At 41.0% G+C, this 5917-nt stretch overlaps 1 non-coding gene across 1 annotated transcript; it reads left to right on the plus strand.

The window, feature by feature from the left end:
• The first annotated feature begins 5121 nt into the window (after window positions 1-5121).
• LOC130938328 (small nucleolar RNA R71) lies at window positions 5122-5225 on the plus strand. The gene has a single exon (XR_009069498.1). It is a non-coding gene; the product is annotated as a small nucleolar RNA R71 (small nucleolar RNA).
• Window positions 5226-5917: the final 692 nt, after the last annotated feature.

A 5917-nucleotide genomic window follows, 5' to 3' on the forward strand; every position in this document is an offset into this window, starting at 1 on the left:
TCAAGTCCCTCAATTTCAGCCAGAATTTACCTGAAATCACAGAAAAACACACAAACTCATAGTAAAGTCCAGAAATGTGAATTTAGCATAAAAACTAATGAAAACATCCATAAAAGTAGCTTGAACTTACTAAAAACTACCTAAAAATAATGCTAAAAAGCGTATAAATTATCCGCTCATCACAATACCAAACTTAAATTGTTGCTTGTCCCCAAGCAACCAAAAATCTAATAGGATAAAAAGAAGAGAATATACTATAAATTCCAAAATATCAATGAATATTAATTCTAATTAGATGAGTGGGACTTGTAGCTTTTTGCTTCTGAACAGTTTTGGCATCTCACTTTTTCCTTTGAAGTTTAGAATGATTGGCTTCTCTAGGAACTTAGAATTTCGGATAGTGTTATTGACTTTCCTAGTTAAGCATGTTGATTCTTGAACACAGCTACTTATGAGTCTTGGCCGTGGCCCTAAGCACTTTGTTTTCCAGTATTACCACCGGATACATAAATGCCACAGACACATAACTGGGTGAACCTTTTCAGATTGTGACTCAGCTTTGCTAGAGTCCCCAGTTGGTGGTGTCCAGAGCTCTTAAGCACACTCTTTTGCTTTGGATCACGACTTTAACCACTCAGTCTCAAGCTTTTCACTTGGACCTTCATGACACAAGCACATGGTTAGGGACAGCTTGATTTAGCCGCTTAGGCCTGGATTTTATTTCCTTGGGCCCTCCTATCCATTGATGCTCAAAGCCTTGGATCCTTTTTACCCTTGCCTTTTGGTTTTAAGGGCTATTGGCTTTTTCTGCTTGCTTTTTCTTTTTCTTTTTATTTTTCTTTTTTTTTTCGCCACTTTTTTTTTTTGCTATTCACTGCTTTTTCTTGCTTCAAGAATCAATTTCATGATTTTTCAGATTGTCAACAACATTTCTCCTTGTTCATCATTCTTTCAAGAGCCAACAATTTTAACATTCATAAACAACAAGATCAAAAGACATATGCACTGTTTAATCATTCATTCAGAAAACAAAAAGTATTGTCACCACATCAATACAATTAAACTAAATTCAAGGATAAATTTGAAATTCATGTACTTCTTGTTCTTTTGAGTTAAAACATTTTTTTATTTAAGAGAGGTGAAGGATTAATGGAATTTATTCATAGCTTTAAGACATAGTTACTACATACTAATGATCATGAAGTAGAGACACAAAACATAAATAAACATAACATTAAAAACCGAAAACAGAAAGAAATAAAGAACAAGGAATGAATCCACCTTTAGTGGCGTCTTCTTCTTGAAGGACCAATGATGTTCTTAAGCTCTTCTATGTCCCTTCCTTGCCTTTGTTGCTCCTCCCTCATTGCTCTTTGATCTTCTCTTATTTCTTGGAGAATGATGGAGTGCTCATGATGTTCCACCCTTAATTGTTCCACATTGTGGCTCAAATCTTCTAAGGAGATGTTGAGTTGTTCCCAATAGTGGTTGGGAGGAAAGTGCATCCCTTGAGGCATCTCAGGGATTTCTTGATGATGAGCTTCCTCATGCATCTCTTGATAACCGTGAAGGGCTTCTCTTGCTTGCTCCATCCTCTTCTTGGTGATGGGCTTATCCTCTTCAATGAGGATGTCTCCTTCTATGATGACTCCAGCTGAGTAACATAGATGGCAAATAAGATGAGGAAAAGCTAGCCGTGCAATAGGTGAGGGCTTGTCGGCTATTTTGTAGATTTCATTGGAGATGACCTCATGAACTTCTACTTCCTCTCCAATCATGATGCCATGAATCATGATGGCCCGTTCCACAGTAACTTCAGATCGGTTGCTAGTAGGAATGATGGAGCGTTGAATGAACTCCAACCATCCTCTAGCCACAGGCTTGAGGTCCAGTCTTCTTAGTTGGACTGGCTTGCCTTTGGAGTCTCTCTTCCATTGAGCTCCTTCCACACATATGTCCATAAGGACTTGGTCCAACCCTTGATTAAAGTTGACCCTTCTAGTGTAGGGGCGTTCATCTCCTTGCATCATGGGCAAGTGAAACGCCAACCTCACGTTTTCCGGACTAAAATCTAAGTACTTCCCCCGAACCATTGTGAGATAATTCTTTGGACTCGGGTTCATACTTTGATCATGGTTTCTAGTGATCCATGCATTGGCATAGAACTCTTGAACCATTAAGATTCCGACTTATTGCATGGGGTTGGCTAGGACTTCCCAACCTCTTCTTTGGATTTCATGTCGGATCTCCGGATACTCATTCTTTTTGAGCTTGAAAGGGACCTCAGGGATCACCTTCTTCTTTGCCACAACATCATAGAAGTGGTCTTGATGGCTCTTAGAGATGAATCTTTCCATCTCCCATGACTCGGAGGTGGAAGCTTTTGTCTTCCCTTTTCCTTTTCTAGAGGATACTCCGGCCTTAGGTGCCATTGGTAATGGAAAAACAAAAAAAAAAGCTTATGCTTTTACCACACCAAACTTAAAATTTTGCTCGTCCTCGAGCAATAGAAGAAAGAAGAGAAGAAGAAGAAGAAGAGAATATGGAGGAGAGGGAGAGATGAAGGTTCGGCCAAGTGAAGAAGAAAGGGGTGTGTTGTGTGAAAATGAAGTAGAATGAAAGGGTATTTATAGGGAGAGGGGGTAGTGTGGATTCGGCTATTTAGGGTGGGAATGGGTGGGAAAATGTTTTTGAATTTTTGAAGGTAGGTGGGGTTTATGGGGAAGAGTGGATGGATGTGAGTGGTGAAGGGGGTAGTTGGGAAGAGGAATTGAGGTGATTGGTGAAGGGTTTTGGGAAGTGTGATATGGGGAAGAGTCATCACAAAAACTAGGATTAGGAGGTAAGGTAGGAATATGTTAGGTGGGGATCCTGTGGGGTCCACAGATCCTAAGGTGGTCCTATGGGGTCCACAGGTCCTGAGGTGTCAAGGAATTCCATCCCTGCACCAAATAGGCATGTAAAATGCCTTGGCACACCATTCTGGCGTTTAAACGCCCATTGGTGCACGTTCTGGGCATTCAACGCCCATGTAAAGCATGTTTCTGGCGTTGAACGCCAGTTTCATGCTTGTTACTGGCGTTCAGCGCCAGCTTTCCTTCTCTAGGCACATTCCTGGCGTTTAGCGCCAGAATGTTGCTTGTTTCTGGCGTTCAGCGCCAGAATGGTGCTCTGTTCTGGCGTTGAACGCCGGCCAGATGCACCTTACTGGCGTTGAACGCCAGCCTGTGCGTCCTCCAGGGTGTGAATTTTTTCTTCTGCTGTTTTTGATTCTGTTTTTAATTTTTATGATTTTTTCGTGACTCCTCATGATCATGTACCTAATAAAACACAAAATAACAATAAAATAAAAATTAGATAAATAAAATTGGGTTGCCTCCCAACAAGCGCTTCTTTAATGTCAATAGCTTGACAGTGGCTCTCATGTAGCCACAAGGTGATCAGGTCAATGTTGTATAGTTGCCCACACCAAACTTAGAGTTTGGATATGGGATCTTAACACCAAATTAGAGTTTGGTTGTGGCCTCCCAACACCAAACTTAGAATTTGACTGTGGGGGCTCTTCTTGACTCTGAACTGAGAGAAGCTCTTCATGCTTACTCTCTTTTGTCATAGAGGGATGGCCATGTGCCTTAAACACAAGGTAGTCCCCATTCAATTGAAGGACTAATTTACCTCTGTTGACATCTATCACAGCTTCTGTTGTGGCTAGGAAAGGTCTTCCAAGGATGATGCATTCATCCTCTTCCTTCCTAGTGTCTAAGATTATGAAATCAGCAGGGATGTAAAGGCCTTCAACCTTTACTAGCACGTCCTCTACTAACCCATAAGCTTGTCTCAATGACTTGTCTGCCAATTGCAATGATAACAAGGCAGGTTGTACCTCAATGATCCCCAGCTTCTCCATTATAGAGAGTGGCAAGATTTATCCCTGACCCTAGATCACACAGAGCTTTTTCAAAGGTCATGGTGCCTATGGTACAAGGTATTAGGAACTTGCCAGGATCTTGTTTCTTTTGAGGTAGTGTTTTTTGAATCCAAGTATCTAGTTCACTAATGAGCAAGGGAGGTTCACTTTTCCAAGTCTCATTACCAAACAACTTGGCATTCAGCTTTATGATAGCTCCTAAGTATTGAGCAACTTGCTCTCCAGTCACATCTTCATCCTCTTCTGAGGAAGAGTAGTCTTCAGAGCTCATGAATGGCAGAAGGAGATTTAATGGAATCTCTATGGTCTCTATATGAGCCTCAGATTCCTTTGGATCCTTAATAGGAAACTCCTTCTTGCTTGAGGGACGTCCCAGGAGGTCTTCCTCACTAGGATTTTCGTCCTCCTCCTCCCTTGTGCATTCGGCCATGTTGAGTATATCAATGGCCTTGCACTCTCCTTTTGGGTTCTCTTCTGTATTGCTTGGGAGAATACTGGGAGGAGTTTCAATGACTTTCTTACTCAGCTGGCCCACTTGTGCCTCCAGATTTCTAATGGAGGATCTTGTTTCACTCATGAAACTGAAAGTGGCCTTTGACAGATCAGAGACTATATTGGCTAAATTAGATGTGTTTTGTTCAGAATTCTCTGTCTGTTGCTGAGAAGATGATGGATATGGCTTGCTATTGCTCAGCCTATTGCGTCCACCATTATTAAAGCCTTGTTGAGGCTTTTGTTGATCCTTCCAGGAGAAATTTGGATGATTTCTCCATGATGAGTTATAGGTGTTTCCATAAGGTTCACCCATGTAATTAACCTCTGCCATGGCAGGGTTCTCAGGATCATAAGCTTCTTCAGAAGCTGCCTCTCTAGTACTGTTGGATGCATGTTGCCATCCATTCAGATTTTGAGAGATCATGTTGACCTGTTGAGTCAACACTTTGTTCTGAGCCAATATGGCATTCAGAGCATCAATTTCAAGAACTCCTTTCTTCTGAGGTATCCCATTATTCACGGAATTCCTCTCAGAGGTGTACATGAACTGGTTGTTTGCAACCATGTCAATGAGTTCTTGAGCCTCTTCAGGCATTTTCTTCAGGTGAATAGATCCACCTGCAGAATGGTCCAATGACATTTTCGAAAATTCAGAGAGGCCATAATAGAATATATCTAATATGGTCCATTCTGAAAAAATGTCAGATGGACATTTTTTGGTCAGCTGCTTGTATCTTTCCCAAGCTTCATAGAGGGATTCACCATCTTTTTGTTTGAAGGTTTGAACATCCACTCTCAGCTTGCTCAGCTTTTGAGGAGGAAAGAATTTATCCAAGAAGGCTGTGACCAGCTTATCCCAAGAGTCCAGGCTATCCTTAGGTTGTGAATCCAACCATATTCTAGCTCTGTCTCTTACAGCAAAAGGGAAAAGCATGAGTCTGTAGACTTCAGGATCAACTCCATTCGTCTTTACAGTCTCACAGATCTGCAAGAACTCAGTTAAAAACTGATAAGGATCTTCAGATGGAAGTCCATAAAACTTGCAGTTTTGTTGCATTAATGCAACTAGCTGAGGTTTCAGCTCAAAGTTATTGGCTCCAATGGCAGGAATGGAGATGCTTCTTCCATCAAACTTGGACGTTGGCTTTGTGAAGTCACCAAGCATTCTCCTTGCATTATTATTATTATTTTCGGCTGCCATCTCCTTCTCTTGTTCGAAAATTTCTGAAAGGTTGTTTCTAGATTGTTGTAATTTAGTTTCTCTTAATTTTCTCTTCAGAGTCCTTTCAGGTTCTGGATCAATTTCAACAAGAGTGCCTTTTTCCCTGTTCCTGGTCATATGAAAGAGAAGAAAACAAGAAAAGAAAGAGGAATCCTCTATGTCACAGTATAGAGATTCCTTTATGTTAGTAGAAGAAGAAAGGGGAGAAGAATGTAGAAGAGGAGATTCGGATAATTAGATGGAGAGAGGTGAAGAGAAGTGTTAGTAATTAA

The sequence above is a fragment of the Arachis stenosperma genome, chromosome 6 (genome assembly GCF_014773155.1).
Source record: "Arachis stenosperma cultivar V10309 chromosome 6, arast.V10309.gnm1.PFL2, whole genome shotgun sequence".
NCBI classification, from domain to species: domain Eukaryota; kingdom Viridiplantae; phylum Streptophyta; class Magnoliopsida; order Fabales; family Fabaceae; genus Arachis; species Arachis stenosperma.